The sequence below is a fragment of the Mustela erminea genome, chromosome 11, assembly GCF_009829155.1.
Source record: "Mustela erminea isolate mMusErm1 chromosome 11, mMusErm1.Pri, whole genome shotgun sequence".
NCBI lineage: Eukaryota > Metazoa > Chordata > Mammalia > Carnivora > Mustelidae > Mustela > Mustela erminea.
This window is the reverse complement of record NC_045624.1, coordinates 32,303,376-32,319,573: the sequence shown is the minus strand read 5'-3', so window position 1 is coordinate 32,319,573 and position 16,198 is coordinate 32,303,376. Positions and strand designations below refer to the sequence as shown.

General features: G+C 35.2%; 1 protein-coding gene across 3 annotated transcripts in view; it reads right to left on the bottom strand.

Moving 5' to 3' along the window:
- Positions 1-16,198, bottom strand: part of ASZ1 (ankyrin repeat, SAM and basic leucine zipper domain containing 1) — a 55,176-nt gene that overhangs the window by 26,039 nt on the left and 12,939 nt on the right. The window lies entirely within an intron of this gene.

Genomic DNA, 16,198 nt, shown 5'->3' with positions numbered 1-16,198 from the left:
CAGGTTCATAGTTTATTCCGCAGATCATTTATCTTTTCTGTATATAGTTGTTGTTAAGAAGCCTAATATCAGATGGTTATTTGTGATATGAACTGTAGTGATAAACTGCTTTTTCTACAGGAATCTTTTATGATCTTTGCCTTTATTCTTTTTAAAAATTTTTTTAATTTTTTATTAACATAAAATTATTATTAGCTCCAGGCCTACAGGTCTGTGAATTGCCAGGTTTACACACTTCACAGCACTTACCATAGCACATAGCCTCCCCAATGTCCATAACTCAGCCACCCTCTCTCACCCCTTCCCCTAGCAACCCTGTTTGTTTTGTGAGATTGAGAGTCTCTTATGCTTTGTCTCCCTCCCAATCCCATCTTGCTTCATTTTTTCCTTCCTTACCTCCGAAACCCCTCACATTGCCTCTCAAATTCTTTATATCAGGGAGATCACATAATTGTCTTTCTCTGATTTATTTCACTCAGCATAATACCCTCTAGTTCCATCCATGTTGCTGCAAATGACAGGAATTCATTTCTTTTGATGACTGCATAGTATTCCACATCTTCTTTATCCATTCATCTGTTGATGGACATCTAGGTTCCTTCCATAGTTTGGCTATTGTGGACATTGCTGCTATAAACATTCGGGTGCACGTACCCCTTCGGATCACTACATTTGTATCTTCAGGGTAAATACCCAGTAGTGCAGTTACTGGGTCGTAGGGTGGCTCTATTTTCAACTTTTTGAGGAACCTCCATGCTGTTTTCCAGAGTGTCTGCACCAGCTTGCATTCCCACCAATAGTGTAGGAGGGTTCCCCTTTCTCCACATCCTCTCCAGCATCTGTCATTTCATGACTTGTTAATTTTAGCCATTCTGACTGGTGTGAGGCGGTATCTCACCCCACCTGTGGTTTTGATTTGTATTTCCCTGATGCCGAGTGATGTGGAGCACTTTTTCATGTGTCTGTTGACCATCTGGATGTCTTCTTTGCAGAAATGTCTGTTCATGTCCTCTGCCCATTTCTTGATTGGATTATTTGTTCTTTGGGTGTTGAGATTTTGGATACTAGCCCTTTATCTGATATGTCGTTTGCAAATATCTTCTCCCATTCTGTCAGTTGTCTTTTGGTTTTGTTAACTGTTTCTTTTGCTGTGCAAAAGCTTTTGATCTTGATGAAGTCCCAGTAGTTCATTTTTGCCCTTGCTTCCCTTGCCTTTGGCAATGTTTCTAGGAAGAAGTTGCTGTGGCTGAGGTCGAAGAGGTTGCTGCCTGTGTTCTCCTCAAGGATTTTGATGGATTCCTTTCTCACACTGAGGTCCTTCATCCATTTTGAGTCTATTTTTGTGTGTGATGTAAGGAAATGGTCCAGTTTCATTTTTCTGCATGTGGCTGTCCAATTTTCCCAACACCTTTTGTTGAAGAGAGTGTTTTTTTTTCATTGGACATTCTTTCCTGCTTTGTCGAAGATTAGTTGAACATAGAGTTGACGGTCTATTTCTGGGCTCTCTACTCTGTTCCACTGATGTATGTGTCTGTTTTTGTGCCAGTACCATACTGTCTTGATGATGACAGCTTTGTAATAGAGCTTGAGTCTGGAACTGTGATGCCACCAACTTTGGCTTTCTTTTTCAACATTTTTCTGGCTATTCGAGGTCTTTTTGGTTCTGTATAAATTTTAGGATTATTTATTCCATTTCTTTGAAAAAAAAAGTATGGTATTTTGATATGGATTGCATTAAATGTGTAGATTGCTTGAGGTAGCATAGACATTTTCACAATATTTGTTCTTCCAATCCATGAGCATGGAACATTCTTCAATTTCTTTGTGTCTTCCTCAATTTCTTTCATGAGTACTTTATAGTCTTCTGAGTACAGACTCTGCCTCTTTGGTTAGGTTTATTCCTAGGTATCTTATGGTTTTGGGTGCAGATATAGATGGGATTGACTCCTTAATTTTTATTTCTTCTGTCTTCTTGTTGGCGTATAGAAATGCAACTGATTTCTGTGCATTGATTTTATATCCTGAGACTTTACTGAATTTCTGTACAAAAGCAGATTTGAAGTGGAGTATTTTGGGTTTTCCACATAAAGGATCATATCACCTGTAAAGAGTGATAGTTTGACTTCTTCTTTGACAATCTGGATGTCTTTAATTTCTTTTTGTTGTCTGATTTCTGACTTTGCCTTTATTCTTGATATTCTGAAGTTGTGATGTGTCCATATTTCTATATATTATATATATATATATGTGTGTGTGTGTCCATATATTCTAATTTTTAATTAAAAATATGTTATGTATATTTATCTATTTGTGTATGTGTGTAAATCTTTCTTTCAAAGATCTTTCAATCCTAAGACTTTGTGTTTTCAGTTTGAGAAGAACCCATTCTGGCTACTATTACTTCAAATATAGTCTCTTTGATTTTCTCCTTCTGGAACTCTAATAAGAGTTAGAACTTTGGTGCGGTTCCCTATGTCTTGTATCTTTCCCTTTGTAACCCTTGGTGTCATATTCTAGGAGATTTCCTTACATTTATCTTCTAGTTCATTAATCAGCAATTCAGCTGAATCCCATCTTCTGTTATTCACATACTTAGTTTTAATATTCAATAAGTTCCTTTTTTTCATAATTCACTATATTTGTTTGATAAAGTCTGTTATTTAGTGGAAGCAAACCCCTCTTTTATTGTTTAGAAGAATAAAGTCATTTTTAAATTTTTTTTTCCACTTTCTCTAGTTTAAGTTACTCTTGTTGAATTTGTTGTCCCTGTTTTATGATATTTATATTCTTCAGATTTTGATGATTTTTTTAAAAGATTTTATTTATTTATTTGTCAGAGAGAGAGAGAGGGAGAGAGGGCATAGGCAGACAAATGGCATACAGAGGCAGAGGGAGAAGCAGGCCCCCTGCTGAGCAAGGAGCCCATGTGGGACTCAATCCCAGAACGCTGGGATCATGACCCGGGCCGAAGGCAGCCGCTTAACCAACTGAGCCACCCAGGCGTCCCCAGATTTTGATGATTTTTGATTGTGTACCGTCTTCTGGCCTGAAAAGGCCTCTCAGGCATGGAAGGTTCAAGACAGCAACCCTGGCCTCGCCTATCAGTAGTGTGGTTCTTAGGGATTGCCAGAGAGGGTTCCTATCTGTTTCTTTCTTTAGGAAGTTACTCCTTATCCATTCCAGACATTATTCCCTTTCCTGTTTCAAAAAGAACCTTACTAAAACTTTACAGATATCAGGACGCCTGGGTGGCTCAGTGGGGTAAGCCTCTGCGTTCGGCTCAGGTTATGATCTCAGGGTCCTAGGACTGAGCCCCACATCAGGTGTTGTGCTAGGCAGGGAGCCTGCTTCCCCCTCTCTTTCTTCTAACCTCTCTGCCTACTTGTGATCTCTGTCATATAAATAAATAAATCTTTAAAAAAAAAAACTTAATGGATATCTAAAATTTGTTGTGGAGGGGCAACACTTAAGCATTTGTTCACTTTAACATCTCAAAGTCATAAACCCATTTTTTTAGAAAATTCTTGGTCTTTTCTTTGGTTGTGTTTTTCTCTCAGAATTTGTAAAATCATTTCATCAAGTTAAAACAATTCCCTTGGCACTATGAATGAGATGTTTAATTTTACAGACTAATTTAGATTAAAAACAAATGTCCTTTTTTAATGCTGAGTCATCCCAGTCAACATGACATATCTCTTTAATTTAATCTTTTGTTTCACTCAGTGTAGTTTTAAACTTTTCTTCATTTGGTTCTTTCACATTTCTTGTACACTCTTAAATATTTACACTTTTAGCTCTTGACACTGGGATCTATTATCTCATTGTATTCCCAAGCTGGTTATTATTTGTAAGTTGAAAACCAACTTTATTTTGCCTATTAGTATTAAAAAAAAAACTGTATCATTTTAGGATTACTACTGCTAACAATTTCTGGGTTATCTTGGGGTTTACCAAGCATATAGGCATATAATATAAATGATTAGAATTTTATCCCCTCCTTCCTAATAAAAAAGGCCCAATAGTTTGATCAAAGGTAACATAGTTCAGTGGTTTAAAACAAGATTTGGCAAAATTTTTCTATAACAGGCAAGAGAGTAAATATTTTAGGATTATAGGGTATACAAGGCTGTGTTACAGCCACTCAACTCCACAGTTGTAGCATGAAAATAGCCACAGACAATACATAAATGAATAAGCATGGCCCTGCTCCAGTAGAACTTTAAAGGTTTGCAAACTCTTGGTTTAAAGCAGAAGTTGTAGGGACGCCTGGGTGGCTCAGTTGGTTAAGCAGCTGCCTTCAGCTCAGGTCATGATCTCAGTGTCCTGGGATCAAGTCCCATATCGGGCTCCTTGCTTGGCAGGAAGCCTGCTTCTCCCTCTGCCCCTGCCTGCCATTCTGTCTGCCTGTGCTTGCTCTCGCTCGCTCTCTCTCCGACAAATAAAAAAATAAAATCTTAAAAAAAAAAAATTTAAAGCAGAAGTTGTATACTTGTAAATATAAGTACAGTCATTCTACCGAAGTTCAAAAGTAGTGTTCAGTATTTATTGTCTGTGTAACCTTGCGAAGTTTCTTACATTCTTACTGCCTCAGTTTCTCTAACTTTATAGGAACATGATAATAGTTTCTATGTTTGTGGCACCTATTTGTGATATTATCATACCTGTGGTAATGACATAATAATGTTCAATAACCAGAACAGATACTAAGATTAAATAAATTATCTGTCATTATTAGCTATTTTTGTTATTTGTATCTTGTCTTCTTCTTTTGCACATAACTGAATTGCCCTATAATACCTAAAACAATGTTAAGACAAAAAGAGAGCTAATGTTAAGCATCCTTGTCATCTTCTTGGAATCAATGCAAATGCCTCTAGTGTTTCTCTGTTAAGTATATGACTTGTTTTGGTTTCAGTTATATGTTGATGACATTAAGGAACTATTCACATAATCAAACTGGACTAAGGTTATGAAAGTTGTAATGTGATTTGAACTTTTGTAAAAACACCACTCTGGCCATCTATTATGATGGTACCCTCCCTTTAAAAAATTCCGATCTATTTAAAAATATATTTCCCTAATATTGAGTCATTTTTTTGTAGTTGACATGAATCCCATATGATCACTGCATTTTTTTTTTGTTTTTGTTTTTTTTTTACAGAGAGAGAGGGAGAGAGATTACAAGTAGGCAGAGTGGCAGGCACAGAGAGAGGGGGAAGCAGACTCCCCGCAGAATGGAGAGCCCAATGTGGGGCTCGATCCCAGGACCCTGAGATCATGACTTGAGCCGAAGGCAAAGGCTTAACCCACTGAGCCACCCAGGCGCCCCAACATGTTACTTTTTAAATTTGCTGATAACATTCATTTTCCTCATACTTCATGAAAGACCTGGGATTTTTGTATTTATATTTGTAACTGAGATCAATTTATAAAGTTTGTTGGAGTAGATAATTTTTTAATCTGGATTTCAGAATCAGTTATGTTTGCTTTATAAAAAAGAACTGACAGTCTTCTCTCTGTTTTTATACTTTGGAACTATTTAAATTGTACAAGTGTAATCTGTTCCTTAGAAATGTAAAAGTAGTAGCTTGTTCAACTCCCTGAGCTTAGCACTTTTTTTTTGGAAGTTAGCTTTCTGACAATTTTTCCTCAAAAGATAGAAATCACAACATAAAACTAAAAACAACAAAAAAGAGCACAAATGAAAACATACTAGAAATACCATCTTCAACACATATAACAAAAAGCTAAGAGATCCAATTTACAAAAAGATCTTATAAATCAGTAAGAAGCATGTGGACTACCAAACAGAAAAAATGGCAAACATCACAGACAACTAATAGACAAAGAAATATAAACAAGTCACAAAAACGTGAAAGACTAATCAAAAAAAAAAATAAGACTAATCAATTAGGTATTATTGAAAAGTATGCAAACAAAAATGAAGAATCATTGTTTGGACTGGACAATTTAGAACATCAAAAATATCCAGTGATATCATGGTGTATGTGCTCTCAAATACTGTTGGATGTAGCATAAAGTAACCAAATTTTTCAGAAGACAATTTGACAGCATCTATCACAATTCTAAATATAACCATATCTTTGAGTCAGAAACTCTACTTTTGGAATATGTTCCAGAGAAAACCTACCCACATTTCCAAAGTTGTTAACTGTAGCATTTTTTGTAATACTAAAAAAATGGAAAACAATCCAACCATTTTCCAGTAAAATATCAGGTTAAGCAATAATAACAACACATCTATACAGTAGAATATTATGCAGCCATTATAAAGAGAGAACTATAGTTATCATGCTGGCAGTATAATGTCTACGAAATACAGATCAGTTGAAAAAACAGTTGCAATACAGTAGATAGCATATAATTCCATTTAAAAGCAAAGGAAAACAAAACAAAAATGCTAACACATGGAAGAAATTCTGTAGGAATATATAACAGCCTATTACAGAGTAGGAAAAAAGACTTTTCACTTTCTAAATTACATATTTTTAAACAAATTTTAGCAGGAACATTTTGTAATTAGAATTTTAAGTAAAAGTGCATTTGATAATTATCCTGAGGTACAATGGAACTAGCATTCTTCAAATTCAAGCAAAATTACTATTTTCAATTCTGAATACATAGTCCATGGTTCTGGCAAGAGCAACAGCCTTTTAACTGGACTTCTTGGCTCCAACTGATCCTCAACCTACTGTCAGAATAAACTTTTTAAAATACTAATACATTCCTTTTTTTTAAAATTGTTCAACAGCTTTCAGGATGAAATTCATATTTTCTAGCATGGATTAAACAGATTATTATTTAGCCACTGCTGAATTCTGACTCATTTTCTACTCTAATACCATATGATCTGGTTATATAAATTACAATTGCCTGAATAAAATGTGCACACTTATCCTTCTCCGCCTGAAGAGGCACCTCCCTCTACACTGAATATTCTTTCCTACCATCACTTGACTGGTATTCATTCCTCAAGTCTCAATTCTAAAGCTGAAACTATAGGAATCTTTCACTTGATATCTTCATCTCTCTTAAATTCTCTCCTAATTTCTATTCATAGAGAAACCCTCTATTACCGCTAATCTTACTATACTGTAAAAGTTTATAGTTTTGTAATCTCTTCTACTATATTGTCAAATTCCTTAGGCAGGAAACGAATCTGTTACCTTGTATCTCCTAGTGTTTAGCACATATTGTTTAATTAAACCTAGCTGAATATACCAGCGATACTGTTTTTTCCTTCTCTACTACAGTTCCTCAAAAATTGTTAATGGTCAAGAGCTGGCTAAAAAAATTAAATGTACACATATTATTATTACTAAAATTTTTTTCTGGATGATACAGAGCCATTTATCTCTATTTCATTTCAAAAAACTTCCACTAGAGGGCATACAAGGAAAAGTAGAAACAAAACTCAGCCTAACAGGAAAAAAATGTACCATCATAATGATATATTTATAATTTCTCTGTACCAAGGGCAAAATGGTTGGTATGTCTGCATGTCACAATTTTACCATATAATTAAGTTTTATCTACTGTTTTTATACTCTGCTTTAAGCAATCAACCTTTATCTGGGGTATTAATGTAACAACTATTAAAAAGGAGACTCAGACAACAATAAAATGCTATGAATAGGGACATCCATTTCCACCTATCAGGGTAGTTTTATTTTATTAACCCTCCTACTAACAAAGGCTGTAAAAGATGACAAAATACTAAATATGTTTGAAGTCCTGCTAGAAAATCAAGGCAGCCAGAACACAAGAAGCCAAGTATCTTGGGGGAAAAGAGGCATTTGTTGAACTGAGTACCAAAATCTCTGTCACTTTCTCTCTTGAGACAGTCACCAATTCCTGGGCAGCATAAACAGAAAGTAGTACCTCTAGGCCTTCTTATGTGGATAAAGACACAAAAATTGGAGTTCAAGGCTACCAACCAAGAATTTCAAGGATTAAGGGTCTGGAAAAAAAAAGAGAATAGCAAAAAATAAAAGGAACCCTGTAGAAAAATGATCTTCTCCTGTGCTTTTATCTTCAAGGCATATGCAGATTCCTAAGATAAACAAAATATGTGTGGAGAGGAAAGAGGAAGACCATAAAACAGATGCCAAGAGGCTGAACAGACAGGTAAGAAGAGCTTTTAGAATTCCCATAAAACTGAGGAGACAAAATTATCATTCATGACCATTAAAGGGTAAATGGCTCAGGTAAAATACCACGTTTGAGTTGAGATCACTGAAGAGATATAAGGGAAATAGATTAATCCTGAAACCCAACCTGAACCATCATAATCAGTGATTAGATCAAGGTTCTAACTCCCAGTCAGTAGAAAATATTTTCTGGAAGCAAAAAGACCTGCACAGATGTTTATATATAATATCTAGCATTCAATCAAAAATTACTAGGCATTCTAGGAGACAAAACAAGTGACCAAGAGAAAAAGAGACAATTAAAAAAGACCTATAGTGGGGTGCCTGGGTGGCTCAGTGGGTTAAGCCGCTGCCTTCGGCTCAGGTCATGATCTCAGGGTCCTGGGATCGAGTCCCGCGTCGGGCTCTCTGCTCAGCAGGGAGCCTGCATCCCTATCTCTCTCTCTCTGCCTGCCTCTCCATCTACTTGTAATTTCTCTCTGTCAAATTAATAAATAAAATCTTTAAAAAAAAAAAAAGACCTATAGATGTTACTAGAAATATACTTTAAAATAAGTGTGATTCATATGCTCCAAAAAACAGAAGACAAAGAATAAGTTTAGAGACCTGAACCTTAGGGGGAAAAAAAAGAGGTAAGCAGAAATTCTAGAACTGAAAAACAGGACTGCTGAAATTAAGACATTAATAGATGAGTTTAATGGCAGATTAACTGCAGCAGCAGATTAGTAACCTGAAGATTAGGAGGATGCCAGGAGAAAATACCCAAGGTGAAGTGTGGAGAGGAAAAAGGACAAAAAATAAAGAAAAATTGTTAAGAGACAATGTGATATGGGTATAATGGTCTAAATCTCAGAGAAAGAATGAAGTAAAAGCAGTATTTGAAGACATATTGGCTGAAAAACTTTTGACTCACAATAAATTTTAAAAAATTTTAAACAGATTTAAAAAGTTCTATAAATCCCAAACTGAACAAATTCAAAGATATATATACCTAGGAGTATTATTGCAAAGTTGACTCAACCAAGAAACAAGCAAAATCATAAAACCACCAGAGGATAAAACACAATACTTTCAACAATAAATTAACAGTTAGGTTTTCAACAGAAACAAAGGAAGCCAGGAGACAGCAAAATGAAAGCTTGAAAATATCAAATGGAAATAACATCTAACTTATGGTCTATGCTCAATTAAAATAACTTTCAAAATTAAAGTTTTAATAAAAATGTTTTCAAACAAATCCCATCCATTTTTTTCAAAGAAATGGAATAAATAAATAATCCTAAAATTTATACAGAACCAGAAAAGACCTAAATATCCAGGGGAATATTGAAAAAGAATGCCAAAGTTGGTGGCATCACAATTCCAGATTTCAAACTCTATTATAAAGCTGTCGCCATCAAGACAGTATGGTACTGGCACAAAAACAGACACATACATCAGTGGAACAGAGTAGAGAGCCCAGAAATAGACCGTCAACTCTATGTTCAACTAATCTTCGACAAAGCAGGAAAGAATGTCCAATGAAAAAAAAACACTCTCTTCAACAAAAGGTGTTGGGAAAATTGGACAGCCACATGCAGAAAAATGAAACTGGACCATTTCCTTACATCACACACAAAAATAGACTCAAAATGGATGAAGGACCTCAGTGTGAGAAAGGAATCCATCAAAATCCTTGAGGAGAACACAGGCAGCAACCTCTTCGACCTCAGCCACAGCAACTTCTTCCTAGAAACATTGCCAAAGGCAAGGGAAGCAAGGGCAAAAATGAACTACTGGGACTTCATCAAGATCAAAAGCTTTTGCACAGCAAAAGAAACAGTTAACAAAACCAAAAGACAACTGACAGAATGGGAGAAGATATTTGCAAACGACATATCAGATAAAGGGCTAGTATCCAAAATCTCAACACCCAAAGAACAAATAATCCAATCAAGAAATGGGCAGAGGACATGAACAGACATTTCTGCAAAGAAGACATCCAGATGGTCAACAGACACATGAAAAAGTGCTCCACATCACTCGGCATCAGGGAAATACAAATCAAAACCACAGGTGGGGTGAGATACCGCCTCACACCAGTCAGAATGGCTAAAATTAACAAGTCATGAAATGACAGATGCTGGAGAGGATGTGGAGAAAGGGGAACCCTCCTACACTATTGGTGGGAATGCAAGCTGGTGCAGACACTCTGGAAAACAGCATGGAGGTTCCTCAAAAAGTTGAAAATAGAGCCACCCTACGACCCAGTAACTGCACTACTGGGTATTTACCCTGAAGATACAAATGTAGTGATCCGAAGGGGTACGTGCACCCGAATGTTTATAGCAGCAATGTCCACAATAGCCAAACTATGGAAGGAACCTAGATGTCCATCAACAGATGAATGGATAAAGAAGATGTGGTGTATATATACAATGGAATACTATGCAGTCATCAAAAGAAATGAAATCTTGCCATTTGCGATGATGTGGATGAAACTAGAGGGCATTAGGCTTAGCGAAACAAGTCAATCAGAGAAAGACAATTATCATATGATCTCCCTGATGTGAGTAAGTTGAGAGACAAGTTTGGGGGGTAGGAAAAGAATAAGTGAAAGAAGATAGGATCAGGAGGAAGACAAAGCATAAGAGACTCTTAATCTCACAAAACAAACTGAGGGTTGCCGGGGGGATGGGGGTAGGGAGAGGGTGGTGGGGTTATGGACATTGGGGAGGGTATGTGCTATGGTGAATGCTGTGAAGTATGTAAACCTGGCAATTCACATACCTATACCTCTGGGACTAATAATACATTATATGTTAATAAAAAAATAAAAAATTATATTAAATTTTTTTTTAATTTTAAAAAGCTAAAAGAAAAAAAAGTGTTTTCAAACAAAGACTCTGTCACCAGCAAATATACTAAAGAAAGGTTTTAAGAAGACAAATGAAAAAAAAGAAAAAAAAAAGAAGATAAATGATCTCTGATTGAAACATGAAAATATAGGATGGAATTAAGAATATCAAAGAGAATGAATAAATGATTAAATCTAAATAAGAGTCTTTAATAACAACATACTTGATAACAATAATAAAATAACGATAATTATGTGCTATGATATTTAAAACACATAAAGATTTAAAATGTATGACACCACCACCACAAACGAGTGGGATGAGCAAATGGAGTTAAAATATTCTACGATTCTTGACATTGTCGAGGAATTGGTAAAAGTATTAGTATAATATGGACCCTTATGTAAGTAAAAAGTACATGCTAAAACCTCCAGAGTAGTCACTCAAAGAATAACAGAAGAATGAATAGCCAGCAAGACAAGAAACTGAATAAGAAAAAGATTAATCCAAAAACGATCTTGGAGAAAAAGAGCATTAACTAAATGAAACAGATACATCAGCATGTATCCTAAATGCCAGTGCACTAAATATGCCAATTAAAAGGGAACTATTATTAATCTGAGTTTAAAAAAAAAACTATCTGTTGTTTACTTTAAATAGAAGCACACAGAAAGGCTGAAAGCAAAAGGATGGAAAAAGATACCAAAAGAAAGATGATGCAGACATACTAATATTAAAGTATATTATAATAAGGAAGCATTACTAAACATGCAGAGAAACACACTTCATAAAGGGTTAATACATCAGGAATATGGTGGTCTTAAAACCTAAGCAAAAACTGATCAAAATAGAAATCACAGTAAACGACAGAAAAGCAAAAAAATAAATCAGTACTCATTGAGAAGGTTTGGCTAACAGAACAAATAAATGTGCCCTAATTAATATACATGGACGATTACACCCAAATACTGTCAAATTATTTGTGGAAGTGAACATGGAACATCTGCAAAAACTGACCACATTCTGGGCCATAAAGAAAATCTCAACAAACTGTAAAGATCTGAAATCATGTAGAATGATGTTCTCTGACCACAGTGGAATTAAGACAGAAATCAACAACAAAAAGAAAACTAAGAGATTAAAAAAAAGTGATATATTCAAACACCAGACTACTTATCAGCAATAAAAAGAAACAAGCTACTGATACATAAAACATGGATATATCTCAAAAATATTATGCTGAGTGAAGAATTCAGATACTAAGAGTATATAATGTATGATGCACTAAAGAAAACACTAATCAGGGTAAGAAAAAAATAATAATGGTTGCCTCTAGGGTTCAGATGATTGTTAAACAGGAAGGGACCTCAGAGAACTTCCTAAGTAATGGGAAAATATTCTGTATTGAACAGGATACAAGCTACATGGGTGTATTTGTCATACTCCAAACTATACACTTAAGATCTGTACATTTCACCTTGTACATCAGATCTCAGTGAAAAAATGAAATAAAAAATGTACCAAATGAGATTATCCTTATAGATATATGAATGGATTACTGTATCTAAGTACATGTGAATCATAATCAATCCAACTTGGGCAGGAAAAATACATACAAATTACAAGACAAATTACATACAAAATACAATACAAATTACTTGTTAACTGTGGGGAAGAAAGAAGTGAAGTGAGTATGACTGGGGAGGATGCACAGCGGCCTTTAATCGTAGCGTATTATTTTAAACATATTTAAAGCAAAATAAGAATCAATACATGGCTTTTCAAAGACTATGAGCGTTACAGCTTTAATATGCAAAGTTTTATTTTTTTCTTGATTTTATAAGTCTTATTGGCCTTAGTAAAGGCCAATGGATATTAAAAATTAGTATCTTGACAAGATCTAATAACTCTCAACTAAGTAAAGGCCCTAATTAGTGGACAGTTCTACAAAGGCATATTAACAGGAGATATTAAACTTTCCTAACAAAAATGGATTCATTTCTGTTCTCATTCATGAAGTTGTTGCCCTAACACTGGAATGCAGGAAAAAATTTTTCAAAAGGAAATATAACTGTAGCAGTATGTTTCTTATTGCTAAAATACCATCTATATGTATACAAGAGAAGCACAATGGAGAAATAAATTATTTTAATCTTATGCTTCATTATATCAGCAATCCATCCTTCTTTAGCACAGACCATTAATATGTAGAAAGTAATCTATTTTGGTGGGAACCACTGAAACAAGGTATATTTAAGTAAGAAAAAAACCCCTTTCACTTCTGAAAGCTATAAAATCATGAGAGAAAGCTTAAAACGTTTTTTTATACTATTCACTTCTTCCAGGACTTCTAGTACCACTGGACAACTGAATACAAAAAATATAAACCAAGGCAAAGCAATTAAAATAGTAAGTAACAAATTATATTTCATTTGATCTATGACACCATCAGTTTTAGGAAGCACACCAATTTTAGAGATGCCACTATGTGAAAACATGTGTCAGAATACATGAAATATAATTGGTTTTTATTTCAAATTAATCTTTTGTGTGAAAACGTGTACGGTGACCTAAGGCTAATCTATACCAATGTTCAAAGAGAGACTTCAGAAAAGGATGGATTATAATTTCTAATTACGAAGCATCTGAAACAATTATAATCACTAATTGGGTAGTCTTAGTGTTAGACAAACTACAGCTTCACTTAAAAAAAAAAACAAACATTCTTTCAGCAGTTAGAACAGAGTTTAAAGACTAACTGCTGAAGTTACAGTGTAACTAACTTTCCTATTTAGCTAGCATCCAGTATCTTTTCTTTCTTATTAAGTTACTAGAAAGGGTAGGTCATATCCATTCTTTCCACATCCCCAACTCTCTTGTACTCCTCAACCACAAAAATAATAACCCAGATATTTGTCATATTGAAATATTTAACAATTTTTAAGTTCAAAGATATACTTACACATTTATGTAAATTTTATTAACATGATAAAAATGTGTAAAGAAAAATAGTATACTTATCAATTTAGTTAGTTAGTTAGTTTATTTATTTATTTATTTGACAGAGAGAGACCACAAGCAGGCAGAGAGGCAGCAGAGAGAGAGGAAGGGAAGCAGGCTCCCCGCCAAGGAGAGAGTCCGACTCGGGGCTTTATCCCAGGACCCCGAGACCATGACCTGAGACCAAGGCAGAGGCCCCAACCCACTGAGCCACCCAGGCGCCCCTTATCAATTTAGTTTTATAAATCAGTAAGAAATATGTACTTCAGAAATTATGCTCTTATAATATAGTACGGGAAATATCAATTTAAGTAAATGAGACATTTGGTAAGCATCTACTATGAAATGGTAACATGTTTAGTACTTTCATATTTATTATATTGTTTTAATTCTCACAACTACCCCACTAGCTAGTTAGGTATCACATCCATCAATCACTGAAGAAAATGAGCCTTAAATATTCCAAAAAGACTTAATGGCTACATCAGCTTGGGCAAATAGGTGAGATAGTATTTGGACCCAGATCTTCAGCTTCTAAGTCATGTTTCACGTTTTCTGTGATATACATGGATTGACATATTAATTACTTCACAAATAATGTTTCAGTTAAGTTTCGTAAAGAAAATAGACAAATGATCATTCTATGTCAAATCTATTAAAGTCAATAAAAACTTGATAAATATCGAATTAAAGAACTGTGAAGGAATCGCAAAATATATAGTGCCAGGATAGTCAAGTGGCTTACAGGGAAATCAAGACTTTCATACAAGAAAACAACGAAAGGACAACATATGAGATGTATAAAAATGTGCTGAACAAGATGTTCACACACCCAAAATCATAGCTTGTGGACTTAAAAACAAAGGAAACCATCGTAGACTATTAACCTGACACTTGAAGACCCAATTTGAATACACAGTGAAGGAAGAAGAAGATATTCCAAACTGAAGAATAACAAAAGCAAAAACAGAGGCAGGAATGACCATGTATCTGAGGAATAATGTTGAAATGAAATGGAGTTAGGCTTTAGGGAGTAGTGAGAAGTCATTAAGGTGGGATCAAATTACAGAGAGGTCTGGCTTTCATCCAGAAGACAAAAGGAAGTGTGTTCTACAGGTAACTGCACATAAGACTGACTAAATTACAGACCTAGTGCAGTCAAAAATATCAATTAGGAGGCAATTAGGGCAGCCCTTAAAGTAGGATTATAAATATCAAAGCTGCAATGAATTTAAGAGATAGTATAAAGAACAAATTAGGGACATTTTTTAAAAAGATTTTATTTATTTGAGAGAGAGAAAGAGTGAGTGAGCACATAGGGAGAGGGGGAAGCAGACTCCTGTTGAGCAGAGAGCCTGGCGTGGGGCTCCATTCCAATTCCAGGACCTTGAGATCATGACCTGAGCCAAAGGCAGACGCTTAACCGACTGAGCCACCCAGGCACCCTGGGACAAATTATATATAAAAGCAAATGAAAAATCTGAGATAAATACCAATTTTTTTTGTTACAAATTTATGTTCAAAATTCAAAGTTAATTATTGCTTGAAGATTACAGTTAAAAGAAAATACAACTATTGTGGCCCCGAGGAAAAGACTTTTTAAAAAAGATTTTATTTATTTATTTGACACAGACAAAGAGAGATCACAAGTAGGCAGAGAGGCAGGCAGAGAGAGAGGGGGAAGCAGGTTCCCCGCTGAGCAGAGAGGGGCTCAATCCCAGAACCCTGAGATCACGACCCGAGCCGAAGGCAGAGGCCCAACCCACTGAGCCACCCAGGCGCCCCACCATTTAAGGTAACATGGTAAATCATTAGGACTGTCCACCCAATATTGCTGATTCTCCTGTGACACAGTAAAATTATACTTCTTCACTCCTTTAAAGTTAGATATGACCACAATTAAATAAAAGAAATGGTATCTATCTTTTCCAAGTGGGAAGGTTTAGTAGCCAACACACAACTTAACCACTGGTGCTAGACACCAATAAAACAAAGTCAAGTAAGAATTTGGAAGCTATTTTTTTTTTTTTTAATTTGTTTTAAAGTCTCGGTTTCTGTGTTTTCAGAGATTAGTGTCAAGGGCTTTCATCAACTAGCTTTTCTTAGCTCTATCCTCTCCATTCTGTGCTTTCAAAAGGACCAAGCAGATTTCCAGGTTTATGAATAGCACACAAAGGTATTTGTCACTGT